This window comes from Schistocerca serialis, chromosome 1 (genome assembly GCF_023864345.2).
Source record: "Schistocerca serialis cubense isolate TAMUIC-IGC-003099 chromosome 1, iqSchSeri2.2, whole genome shotgun sequence".
Taxonomy (NCBI): Eukaryota; Metazoa; Arthropoda; class Insecta; order Orthoptera; family Acrididae; genus Schistocerca; species Schistocerca serialis.
The window spans coordinates 821,431,170-821,446,051 of record NC_064638.1 but is presented as its reverse complement, the minus strand read 5'-3'; positions in this window follow the sequence as shown (position 1 = coordinate 821,446,051).

The following is a 14,882-nucleotide window of genomic DNA, read 5'->3' as shown; positions in this document are numbered from 1 at the left end:
GATTAGGATTAAGAAATGAACGAGGGGATAAACTTGTAGAATTCTGCCAAAGAAATAAACTTTGCATTACAAATACCTTCTTTAATCATCATCCAAGAAAAAGATATACTTGGAAAGTGCCTGGTGACATTAAAAGATATCAAATTGACTTCATATTAGTGAAGCAAAGATTTAAAAACGAAGTTAAAGACAGCAGATCATATCCAAGCTGTGATGTGGAAAGTGACCACATACTCGTTATTATGACGACTGAACTAAAATTGAAGAACCTTAAAAAAAGAATTACATGTAAATGGGATTTGAAAAACCTGAAAAATGAAAATACACTGAAGCACTATCAACTAGAAACAAAGAAAACATATATAGAGGGCTGCAATGACATCCAAAGCAGCTGTTAAAAAATAAAAATTGGTGTTTTAGAAGCAGCAGAAGAAGTAATAGGAAAAGAAAGGACGGAGAAAAGGAAGGAACGGATCACTAATGACCCACTAAATATGATGGAAGAAAGAAGAAATTAAAAAATTCTGTGAAGAAATAAGACCAAGAGAAATTCAAGAGTCTGAAAAACAGAATCAACTGAGAGACAAAACAAGCAAGAGAAAAATACCTTGATGATCTCTGTATTTCAGTTGAGGACAACATGAGGAAGGGAAATATTGACAAGGCCTATAAATGTGTGAGACATTGCTTTGGAGACAGAAGAAACAAGTGTAGGGCTGTGAGGGATGAAAATGGCAATATGTTGGTTGACGATGATGAAGTTGCAGGAAGATGGAAACAATAAATAGGTAAACTGTACAGCGGACCAGAACTGTCTGAAAACACCATGGAAGAAGAAACAGAAGTAGATGCACACAACATAGGTGAACCTATATTAAAGGAAGAGTTTGAACTAGCTCTGAAAAAAATTGAAAAACAGCAAATAGCCTGGTATAGACAATATCCCAGCCGAACTTCTGAAATCTGGAGGAGCAAAACTGAATCAGGAGTTGTATAATCTTGTTTTCAACATGTACGAGCAGGGTAAAATTCCTACAAAGTTTGAGAAAAACATTATGATCCCCATTCCAAAGAAGGCAAATGCGAAAATTATAGGACGCTCAGTCTAGTTACTCACGCCTCTAAAATAGTAACCTCAGTTATTCTAAAACACATAGAACAAAAAGTCGAAGCTACACTCTTCGAAGACCAGTTTGGATTCCGGAAAGATAGAGGAACCAGAGAAGTAATATTTGCTCTAAAACTAATAATAGTGAAACGACTAGATAAGAACCTGACAACATACATAGCTTTCGTAGATGTAGAGAAAGCCTTTGATAATGTTAAATGGGATAAGATGTTTGAGGTACTCAAAAAAGTAGGAATAGACTATAAAGATAGAAAAATGATATGGAACCTGTACAAAAACGAAACAGCAGTTATCCGTGGACGGACAAAACAAGAAGAGGTGCAGACACGGAAAGGTGTCCGACAAGGTTGCGCGCTATCCCTTGTTATCTTGAACCTATGCATTGAAGAGGCGCTGAAAAAAGTAAGGGAAAATTCACAGACAGGTGTAGTAATTCATGGCCAACGAGTAGATATGATAAGATATGTCGATGATATAGCTGTCCTGGCTGAAAGTGAAGAAGATCTTGTGGTCCTACTGAATAGAATGGATAAAGTTATGGGGGGAAGAATATAATATGAGAATTAATAAAGCAAAAACAAAAGCAATGGCATGCGACAAAAAAGATCAAGTGAAAGTCTAAGTTCATGTAGGCAGTGAACTGCTTGAACAAGTTGATAAATTTACTTATATGGGCAGTATTATTACCAGGGACGGAATGAGCAAGGCAGAAGTGAGAAGTAGAATTGCTCAAGCAAAGGCCGCTTTTAACAAGAAGAAAAACATCTGAACATCTAAGAGCATCAGCCTTGAAATCAGGAAAAGATTTTTGAAATCATATGTGTGGAGTGTGGCATGCTATGGTTGTGAAACATGGACTCTCGGGACAGAGGAAGACCAGAAGCTAAATTCTTTTGAAATGTGGTGCTATAGACGCATGCTCAAAATAAAATGTATCGACAAGGTCACAAACGAAGTGGTTCTGAAAAGAGCAGGTGAAAAGAGAAGCTTCTGGAGTTTCATTGTTAGAAGAAGAGTGCAATTTACAGGTCATCTATTAAGACATAAAGGACTCCTGAACGCAATCATAGAGGGATATGTCGAGGGAAAAAGACCAGGAGGAAGACCACAACTGATGTACATGGATCAAATAGTGAAAGTAGTGGGATGTAACAAATAACGCACAGAATGGAGACAAGCTGCCATTGTAGCTGTTGCAAACAAACCCTTGGATTGACCACTACAGAAGAAGAAGAAGACCTCCTGTGCGGCTTCTCTATCCGAACTCAGAGCAAGAATTTACGCCGCCATTGAGCAAGTTACACCTGAATTGCTACAACGAGTTTGGAAAAAAAAATACCGCACTTGATGTGTTTCCCTACAAAATAACACTAAACTCACTCTGCATCTTCTTTCAATGAATTTATATGAATTCCTAAACTTGTAAAGTCCTTTTTGAAACACCCGGTACACAGGAGAACAGATCATGAACAAGAAGAGGAGAAACTACTGATGTGTACAAAAATAACCGAGGGAGAAAATGCCACACTTACGGAACCATTAACAGAAAGACAGTCTACACGCGATAAAGAAAAGTCCTAAGCCCTGACGGGCCACCAGTAGAATTCTATGCAACGTACTGGACGTTCAGAATCATCCACTGGTAGATGGGTACAACGTGAAGTTACATTTGGCCTCAGTCCCACTACAAAAGCAAATAGGAAGAGTAATAATGATCCCAAAAGAAAAAGCACAGTAAAGATAGCGAGAATCATAGGCAATTAACCTTTCTGTATTCAGACTTCAAAATATTTAACCGTGTAGTAGCAATCGGACTAACAACAGAGGCGCTGATATGGAACTTCCTGGCAGATTAAAACCAGGTGCCGGACCGAGACTCGAACTCTGGACCTTTGCCTTTCACGGAAAAGTGTTCTACCCGACTGGGCTGCACAAGCACGACTCATCAGTCTCGCTCCGGTACACAGTTTTAATCTGCCAGGAAGTTTTACATCAGCGCACACTCAGCTGCAGAGAGAAAATTCATTCTGAAAACATCCCTCAGGCTGTGGCTAAGCCATGTGTCTTCAATATCCTTTCTACCAGAAGCGCTAGACTTGCATGGATGTCTGGAGAGATTTTTTGGAGTCTGGAAGGTAGGAGACACGGTAGTGGCGGAAGTAAAGCTCTGACGACGAGCTCAGTGGGCAAAGGTCTTGAGTTCGAGTCTCGGTCCGGCACACAGTTTTAATCTTACAGGAAGTTTCACAAAATATGTCTATGCTCTACCTCCAAGTGCCCGAACTGATTGTATGTTGCGATAAACTGTAAGTATGGGGAGAAAGTGGCTACTATAAATAGAACAGCAGCAAGTACATGCTCCCCAAATGACGTATTATAACGGGACAAGACGTTTTTCCAAAGATGAACTGCAATGCATCCCGTCAGCTGTTATCAAATTTCACGTATTACGATAATTAACAAAAGAAAAGAAGCCACGCTGAAGTACTCTTGGCAATATTTAACAATAGAGCACAATACGCTAATGCAACATCGCAAGTACAACAGAGCGCGTTCCTTACCAGAACGCTGCCATACAAAGGAAAACGTAAGACTCAAGCAGACATTCTGGCATAGAGCATCGTTTTAAGACCAGAATAGACTAAAACTTGTTACGTAGGCGTAATGCTTGTTTCACAACAATTCCGGCACACGTGACGTCATTTTGATGTCACGAGCAATATCGACGAGAAGTAAAAATTTGAATATTATTGCTCCTCGATTCATTTGCAGCAATTTAAGTTGTCCTCTTATGTTCCTGTCTAACCAAACACTCGGAAGTCACTAAATATTCGGAAATAAAGAGACAATATGTGAGAAGGAAAATACTAATTTTATTGCAACTCGTTTTAGTTGCAGCATTTACAGCTGTACTCTTAGGTTCCAGCCTAGCGACGCACTCGTAAATCGCCACAAATTCGTAAATAAAAAGAGAAATATTTGTGGCAAGGAATGTTGATGCTCCTCGTTTCACTCGCAGCAATTTAAACTTTCGGTCTTAGGTTCCTGCCTGACCACACACTCGAAAGGTGGCACATATTCGTAAACAAACAGCCTGATAGCTCGTTGCAGTCGCAGTTATTTAAGCTGTCCTATTAGGTTCCTGCCTAACCACATACTCGGAAATCGCTAAATATTTATTTCACCCTTCCGCCTCACATCAGAATAAATGTAAATAATATTCAGTATTGCAGAACATACTTGTATTACATCCATAAGAAAGCAACAGCATGAAAAAAAATTGCATTTAAAGGGGATGCGAACTATCAACTTTCGACTCCAGATACCACGACATTATCCGTTACGCAAGTACCTAACCATGTGACGTTTAACTCCAGTCTTTGATGTCATATTATATCTTGAAGGCTTGTGTCGTTGATGAGTTATTAAGTGACATGTAATGATAACGGTGATATGTTTGTGAATGATTTCCAACGTTCCGTTACAATGAAACGGCATACTGCTAATTATAAAACAAGTGTGTTTCATTGTTAACTTGTAGTTTATTGACGATAATAACACACTCCTAAGGGAGCACTCTTATATGATGGCATTAACCGTCGATAAATCATTGCGTGACGTTTTATGGTAGCAATAACTGTAATAAACCATTCCAAAAATGATGTGTCTTTGTACATGTCCAATACGTGAACGTGAAATCTTGTGAGAGGCCCGTATCGAATGCTAACGAAAGTCGATAGCCGATCATGCGATGATCGATCGATGCTGCGTGTGATGTCAAGATGACGTCATATTTGAGGGAATTGTTATGAAACGAGCGTTTCCCATTATATATGGACTGAGAGAATAGACAATATTCCAATGGAAAAGCGAAACCAGTACAGAAGAATTATAAAGAGACCAAGAATAAATATAAAAAACACGATCATTTATTTACAAATACAATAAATACACAAATACGTTTACATTCAGTTATGCCCTTAATGTCTGCTTTTCTTTTCAATACTTATGTGGCAAGATGTCAGAGAAGATTTTGTTTACGATATTTTGCTTGATAAAAATTATGGTAATTTACGTTGCCAAGATGAAGACGATTTGTGAACGTTAACACCGTTTCTGTTTTATTGGGAAAAATTACGACATAGCAGCCCACTTATGAAGGCAAACTTGAAGAAAGTAAGGCGAGGCTAAAAGGGAAAAAAGGGGGAAAACGGTCGGTAGATTACTTGGCCCTGAGAGACAAAGGTCTCAAGTTCGAGTCCCACAGTGGGCATGTTTTTCAGTGAATTAATGCAGAGTGAAGAGGGCAACAGGAGATGATTTGCTTTGATAGCTCCTGAGAACACTGTGAATATCCGTTCTTGAGTAAGAGTGTGACACTGATCGTGGCCGGATTTCAGTGCAGCAAGTAACTCGTTTTTATTTTTGCTGTTGGTTAATAATAACAAACATTAAAAATAGTTTTTGTTTGTTTTTCAGTCCTCAGTATCATATCAATCATCAAGTGAATCTGCGGACAGACAACTCTGGAGTAAACGACGACTACTAAATAAGTCCATACATAGAGATTGTGGGTTTGACAAACTAGCGAATCGGGCTCTAAATTAGCGAGTTCAAGCCGTCACAAGGGCGACACATTAACGTCCCCTGACACTTTTGACCAGGTAGTGTTCCTCGTAGTTCACCCAAGTAATCGACCAAACGATCTTGCAACTCCGCGACTCTACTTCGAATAATGACTAAAGTTAATAACAGTCTCCCTGAGCATCGTCCGTCCCGGTAGCTGAGTGTTCAGCGCGGCAGTGTGTCACGCCAAGGCGCCCGGGTTCGATTCCCGGCTGGGTTGGAGATTTTCTCTGCTCAGGGACTGGGTGTTGTGTTGTCCTCATTATCATTTCATCATCATCAATGGAAGGTAACCCGAAACCACCACTGGAATCACTTCCCTAGACGCTCATGCAGTGGACCTCTCTCACGAGGCTTCCCCCATGACAAGACCTGCCATAAGGTAGAACACAAAGTTCTTTCTCTGTGCATCAGACTGGTCTCACCCATTAGAAGAAAGCTCTGAATGTATGTGTTCAAGAACGCAGCGAGAAAACCGACGTCGGGGATTGACACCAACATACCGTTATTAAATTATTGATATAGAATTCTTGAGATCATCTGCATTAGGAAACAGTACTCGTGGGTAACATTTCTCAAGTTCTTGCGGTGCTAGGAGAAAAGTACAACGTGTCAAAATGGTTTTTGTTGATATATTGGTTCTGTATACAGAACCGACAAGATCCAAATTATTTCCTGATTTCGATTTCGTTTTCATTACTTTTTCTTTTATTTTTTCCTATCGACCGACGCCTTCGATGATGCTATGGTGACATTGCTGTTCACTGAATTGCATAAAAGTGTAAAACGTGGTGGCTTGTGAGGTCTCGCTGGAATATATCTGAAAGTATGAGGAGTGAGAGAATGGCGGCAATATATGCAGCGTTCTGCATACGTTTCCATACATCTCTCAAACCGCAGCGCACACATATTTCAGGAGGAGCGACTGAGGCACCAGTGGCCGAGTAGGTAAAGATACGACAATATATAATGCATGGAATAAATAATGCTGCGTGGTGCAGTAGAGATTTACTGAACTCGAGCGTGGCAAGAGATGGTGGGTATAAAAAAAAATCTCAGGCTGTGATTTCCGGGCTAGCATCAGGTGGCTGAGGGGATTCGAATTTTTTTCCTCACTCGTCCATATCACGTTTCGCAGCGGGATGAAATAAACATTTACTTTATTCTGGTAGCAGGCAGAGAAATACATTTCGTCATTTGTAGCTTCTGCGGAGAGGTTACAAGCGGATTGCTAAGCTCAACCACTGGTATACTTTCTGTGAATACCACTTGTTTGGTCGTTCAGAAGAGTACAAAACGTGTGGTCAACAATAGCAGGGAAAGAAACAAAATAAACTGAATTCAGTTGTTAAAGTAGAGAAGCTGGTCCATAGCGAATTGTTATAAAAGAGGCAACAAGGCACTCAACGTAAACAAACATTAGTCCCTGAAGAAAGTTTTACAGGATTCACCATAAAGCTATTACAGGTATAGAACCCTCTTTTCCACTACTTATTTTATTTCCAAAGACGCCAGCCATGGGCCTAGTAGAGTGCGCTATATGCTTTGCCGCCTTTGCAGTGCTTAACTATCGAGAATGTCTGTATATTATTATCTTTAAGAGGTGATGGTTCACATCTTCGATGTAGGCTACCAGCTGTAAGTTAAAAATCTTGATCTATACAAGGAGTTCAGTCAGATTACAGACTAACTTCAGAAAACTGTATACAAAACAAAAGGTCTATGCTTAAAACAATTGCAGGCCGTGTCGACGTTTTTTATGGTTCTGCTCTATTCATAATCTGATCAACTCGCCTCTCGTATCTATTTCTTGTTTGTAGACGTCATGGCTAAACCATCCCTATCCGGGGACCTTTGCAGTCACGGAACGTGACAATTTCTGCCATTACAACTTCCGAAGAATATCAGGTTTGGATGATGTGTCATCTGGCGACTAATTTCGAAGTGTCCGGACACTACTCGTTATACTACAAAAAGTAACAGTCCTATCACACTTGCTTGAAGTAGACCAGAAATTACGTATGCATCTGTCGATTTTGTTCCGTTAAGAGCGACATATTTGTTCCAAGTAAGTCCTGAATGTATTCATAACCCCTGTCCGATATTCAATATGTTCGTGTTCACTAAACGGTAGTGCACAACTATATAACACGCATCCCAGGCGCCAAGGAACACAGAATCAACCTGAACTCTTTTGTCCACATCGTGCTGAATTTCATGGATGAACAGAGCGAGGTGAGTTTCACAAGATTTCTCTTTGTGGAATCGATGTTCATTTGCATATAAGAAATCTTCGTCCTCGAGACACGTCATAATACGTGAGCATAAAACATGTTTCATAATTCGACAACAGTTGACATAAGCGGTTTAGATCTGTAGTTACTTGCATTTGTTCTACAACCCTTCATGAAAACTACAATTACCAGCGTTTTTTTCTGTCGTTTGGTACCCTCTGGTGCTCCAGTCGCTTATGGTAACTACTTCTATAAGAGGAGTAAGTTATTTCACGTGAACTATGTTGAATATCATAGATATCTCATCTGGTCTAGATGCTTTTGCACTGTTAAGAGATTGTAATTTCGCTTCTTTTCCCAATATCCGACATTTTGGCGGTCGTGCGATTATTTACAACAGGAATCTTATTACGACCTTCTGCGGTGAAACAGTTTCAGAAGATCAAATTCAATATTTCAGCCTTCTCTCTGTCATATTCTGTTTCTTCTCTAATTGATCTCTCTAAGATCAATTTCGTTTAATTTGGATTTTGTTTATCACCTAAGCTTTGACTTCGCTTAAATATGTGACGAAGTTCTCTTTACTTTCGTAGCTATTGTATAACTCGGCTATTAAACCAAGGTGAGTCTTTCCATTCTCTTAAAACCTTGTTCAGTACTTCTTTTATGGAGTATTGAACATTGCTTTTGAATTCTATCTATTTGTGCTCTACATCTTTGTCCTCAGCACTGAATTTTTGACGCTGGTATTACTTAGAAACTCTGTAATTTGTATTCCATCACTCTCGCTGAGTAAAAGTATTTTCCTACCTTTTTTAACATTCTGTGTAACACCCGTAGACACTGGTGCTATCACAGTCTTATGATCACTGATCCTCTACTCTGCGTTAGCTAATTAGAAAAGTTCGGGTGTCTTTCACTAGGAGGTCCAAGCCGTCGCGTCACGATTGGTTCTCTATCTGCTCAAAGTAAATTTTGGAAAATAGTTCAGAACAAAGTGACGCAAACCCCTGTGTCTGGCACCAGTTTTGATCACATGACTCTCCCATTGTATCTGGCTGATCGGAATCTCTCTCTGTTACAAAAGCATGATCAGCAGAATTATTCACAGTAATCTGGAAATTCTCTCTGAAGCGCTATGCCACTACAGCTCCTGTTGCAGTTGCTCTTTAAAAATAATTACCATGTTTAACTCACCTTTGATACTTAACTTGAACTAGATTATTTGACATTTAGAATCCGTTAAAGTGTCACTAGATATTATCGGATTCTTCACGGGAATAAATACGCTGCCACCAGTGCTATCTGACGTATTATTGCTATAAACAGGTTGTTCAGAAATTTGCGTTACGTACTTCTAAACCTTGTACAGGAGAGTGAATACGTAATACTTTGAGCAGGAACCCATATCCCTAAAACGCACCGTTTTCGTTCTACAGCGGTTTCAGTTCAGACGTGTAACGCGTTCGCGTCTGCTGAGGGAAAGAGAAAAGTCTGAGAGTTGCTTGTCCTGGTAGGCAGTAGGGTAGACAGCATGACGTATACTGCGGTAGACGGTTACCTGATGTGACTTTTTCACGAGGTCTGGCCCCTGCAATAGAAACTGAAGACGCATCACATAGAATGGAGAGCGTATACCAGAACAAGCTTCGTAGGTACAATGTCTGTAATAACGTTGGTGGTCGCCACATCGAGCCGCTGTTGTAATGCATCAGTACTGTTCTATATGTGCAGTTTTTTGGGTTCTTTTCTGTTATGGAATAATGTAAACACGTAATGTTTAAGTGTTGATAAAAACAAATGTACTTGAGTGATAAATGAATTTTTCGTTATGTCTCCTTTCGAATTTTTACCTAATAATTGTACTGCGTCAAGCCTAATCCAGTTACTCAAGGAGAAATGGATGAGTTAAACATCTGAATTGAAACGGAACGTTTCTGGGCATGGGTTCCTATTAAAAATATTATATACTCACTCCGCTATATGAGTCCTAGAAGTTTGCAGCGGGAATTTCCGAACACACTGTGCATTCCAATCTCAATCTAGGATTTCGTTAAAATTCACCTCGGTTTCGATAAACTTTCCCTTCCTAATACTGTCTGGAAAGTATTGCCTTCAATGAGAGATACTAGTTCTGGGATGCCCATGCAGGTGACTAGTATCCAGTTAACTTTTCAAATTTCCGATCTGCGAGGACAAAAACAGTCTGAAAATATAGTGATTCAGCGACTGATCTACTTTTGATTGCACTAAGCAATTCACCTCTCATTCCATAGCTGATTCTAATAACCTACAGAATACCACGTGCACGCTACATGTATTCTGCCGCACGATTAGCTACTTTCTTTGTGTAATGCTTTCCTGATCCATTGTTACTGTGATTGTTTCTGGAAGAAATCAGATGAACTCTACGACTCAGTCTACTTCCTTGGGTGCCTCACAGTCGACGTTGAGACACTCTGTTAAAAGGGATCCTTCGTTTCTAGCTTGCTATCCGCTTACTCTCTAATATTATTGTTGTGGTCTTCAGTTGTCGGAAGCTGAGATCGTTGTGTAATAGTGTGGTAGGCCTACCTGGGTCTTCAGTCGATAGAGTGGTCTGGTGCAGCTCCCAGCTCTGATCTATCCCATGCGACTGTCTTCATCTCTGCACTACTGCCCGCAACCAACATCCAGCTGAACTTGCTTACTGTATTCGAGATTTGGTCTCCGTCTATAATTTTTACCCTCCACGCTTACTCTCTAATATTACATGGTAAATTCAGACATCGACTAATATGACTTAGCACAAAGAGAAAAGATGGTTGTGTCATCGTAAAGTACTCACATACTCACACGAATATTTAAACTCAAATACCATGAGCAGGTTGTATCTTACTTTAAGAAGCAACTTATTTTTTTTTTTTTTTAGTAAGTTCACTGTTTCACTATCAACGAGTCAGTCTGTTTAGTTTCTTCGCTGAGCACGCTCAGGGATGGTGGAAGGGGGGAGGGGGTCTATGGAGTATCATATTACACTGGATAAAATGACTTCAGAAATCAGCGAATATATTACTTCAACAGATTCAATCTTTTTTAATATGATTATGTAGCAATATAGATTGCAATGTTTTCCAAACACATTTTAACAAAAGAATAAGAGCTTACTATCTAAACCAATAAATATCATTTAACTTAAAATGGGCGTCTTATTATTTATTAATTCATTTTTTCCTCTGAACTCCAAAACAGTTACCAAAAACTGCTTTAAGCAACACCTAATTTTACCAATTTGTCGGTGGAGGACGCCAACTCTCCTACTGTTAAGCGATATTCCATCCCCAAAACATTCTCCCCCCCACCCCAATTAGCCCCCCATCCCTTGACCGACTTCTAGAATCGCCCCTGAATACACTGACTCTGGTGGCAGTTAGTTAGTCAGTTAGTTAGTGACGTGTTCCATTGATCAATAGCACGGAAAAACCGTTTTGATGTGGAACGTGTCAAATGTACACGAAATGCGAGCAGGAAACAAGTTTTTCTTTTTTCGTTATAGTGTTATACCTAAATATTTCTATTATCCAACCCATTCCCTTAAATGGCACAAAAAGCATATATATCCAGATTTGTTTACTCATATTCAAGAGTTTATCTATAGTATAGAAGGAGTTGTCAAGGAGGTATGATTTCAACCAATAATGGTTCAGACAGAAAGATTAATCAGTGACATTGTTTTTGTTTTCTAATTATTTGCTCGTTAGATCCCAAGCCACTGTAGTGTTCATCACCATATGGTGTCATTTACCGAATGGCCTGCATGAAAGTCACAGAGGTCGTAGCGTTGAGAGTCTATCAAAACAAGCAGTTCTTGTTACAGATGACATTTTTTAAAGTACTTGGATATTGTAGATACGTGAGGTTACGTTAAATTTTGTGACCTTGAGCGAAGAAAATCCCGGGTGAAACATAAAGGACAACTTCGGTATGATGGAGAAATTTATTGAGATAACTTGCAGAATCGATAGGTGTGTCATTTTGTAGGAAACAACCTCAAGTTCGATTCACATATTGCATCAGTAAGCCATTCCCCCACCAGAAGCTATAACCTAGTGTACAGTTAAAGTGACAACTTTCACTGGTGCAGAGCGTTCTCGCTATGTGTTTTGGTTTCATGAAAAGAACTACGCAACAACTCTTCGCTGTAAATTTCACGCCGAATACGCTACAGAACTACTAATCAGGCCTACAATTTACTCTTGGCACAAGAACTTTGTTGAGAATGATTGTTCACTGCAACATAATAAATCACTAAGTCGACCGCGTGCTGATGATTATGTCCAACAGGTTAAGGAGAGCTTCGTCCGCAGTCAACGAAAATCAACGCTCCGTGCGTTTCACGAGACTGGCGTTCGACAAAAGACTGCTTGGCGAGTACTGTGTAGACGTTAACACTTGAAAACACACAGATTCACGATGGCATAGCACATTACTCGTGCAGATAAGCTTTCTTGTGGGGAATTCTGTACGGATATGTTGCAACGGATAGAAGACGACGAGACGTTCCTGAACACAGTAATCTTCAGCGATGAGTCAGTATTTAATATCAGTGGCGTGGTGAACACCGACAACTGCAGAATATGGGTCAGCGCAAACCCACTTGCACCCCTGGAACAACTTCATGACAGTTTAGAAGTTAATGTGTTTTGTGCCCTTAGCAAACTGAAAGTGTACATACTAGTTTGAGTGTTTTACTTCTGATGAAGGCACTCATAGCAGAGTCGAAACCTAGATCAAAAGATTTCTTTTTTCGACCTAGGGCTACTATCGCTTTAATTTTACTTTGTAAACGGTCACTGGCCATGCAGCCATGTTCAAAACTGTAAGTACAACCCTAATTCTAAAGCTGAGTCTTAGCAGTGAGTAAATAGCCTCCATTTTAAACTTCATGTGTCGTCGCTGCTGCACAATGCGTACTTAACCAGATGGAATTCCAGCCGAATTCAAATTACTAAAAGTATATTAGATTATTGTTCTTCAGATTAAATCTGTAGTTCACTCTTTCGAAACCAAAATTTCCTTTCCTCTCTAAACAGTCCCTTTATTCTGACTTAAGGAAAGTGCTAATATTGACGTAAAAACTGTACATTGGACATCAGACATTGGGTAAAAAAAGGTCTGAAAAACCTCCCATGAAACCTATGCTGTCCATTTAAATGATCTCATTGGTTTTGAGTAGAAAAGAATAAAAACCCTACTCATCATCATAAGACTTCTGTCTACGGTGATCGCCCCCTGATTAAAAGGCATTCTCTACCCAGTGCGTGTTGTCAATCACATTAGCAGCATCTGACACTGGCGCAATCACATGCAACTATAAACATTTTCGTTCTACGAAATGTCGAAGGCTGTATTTCTGCTACATAAATGAAAATTCCTATTCGTTTGCTCAGCTATGTATCTCTTAACGTGTATAATATCTTCCACGCCACCAGTGCTTGTGTACACATAAATGGAAACTATAGTCTCTACCATATGCACGTCATGTTTTAAGGGAATGTCTACCACTCCCGACAAAATTAATACATGGCAGTGAAAAACATCGAATTATAAATTTCACTTCTTACCGGGCACAAGCACTTAAAGCTCTGTTTTTTATCCTAGGTAATTAATGCATTGGTAAAGCTTCACTGATCCCTAAAGTAAAGCTCATTAATTAGTCGTAGCGAGCCTCGGGTAATCTTAGAAGATTAATTATTCACGGTCGGTATTAATGGTGTACTTGACACAGAAGTCTTAACTTTCCGTTAGTACACGGTAGCATTAGAACTGGAGGGGGTCAATGGAGAAACACAAGATTGAAATCATTAGTGAACTATTATGCCTTGAGACTTAAGTTTATCACTAATATAAGTGTAGTTGATACTGGCACATATCTCACATCCATCAAAAAATATTAAAAAAAATTAAACTGGTTCATTTGGTTGTATCACTATCTAACAACACCAAAAAAAAAAGAACATTGAACGCATATAAATAATCTTACCATAGTCTCCAAATGTAATTTTAAATTTGTGAAATGCGTTCAATATGACCCCTATAAGTTATAATAATGAAATCCAGGTAATACTCTCATTCTTTCCTGGCCTCGTATTGTTCTCGAGGGTGGTTGTAATGCACTTACGCAATCCCGGCAAGGTTGCTGAACGAATGAAGAAAATTTTGTACTTGAAGGAAATACAGAGTACCAAATCATATCCTAAGATATATTTCGAGCAGAACATCCATGTACAGAAACTGACATCTGTTTCTAATATGCGAAAAATCCATAAGGTGCATCGATCTTTCAGTCTTTCTTTCCCAGACGTTCGTACAGCAATATGGGAATATTAACCACTATTCCACATGTTCATATAAATACATATGTCTCATGGTACTTCTTGGAGAAGACAGGTGGCAAAAATACATATCATTTACAAGTAGCACAAGATACGTCTACTATTGGGTTGTTAAGTTGCAGTTAACAGTAACAGAAACCAGCGTCTTCCACACACACGGCTCAAATAGTGAGTATTGATCTTTGCATATAAACAGAGCGTAACAGTAGCGCTGATCATATTTCGTTCTGTAGATGCTCATTCTCTCTGGCAGTGGACATCAAAGTTTTACGAAATTGTACTTATTTGCTCGATTGTATTGCTGTAGTTTGCCGGCAGTAGTGGCGGAGCGGCTCTAGGCGTTTCATTTTGGAACCGCGCGACCACTACGGTCGCAGGTTCGAATCCTGCCACGGGCATGATATGAGTGTTGTCCTTAGGTTAGTTAGGTTTAAGTAGTTCTAAGTTCTAGGGGACTGATGACCTCAGCTGTTAAGTCCCATAGTGCTCAGAGCCATTTGAACCATTTGAACCATTTTT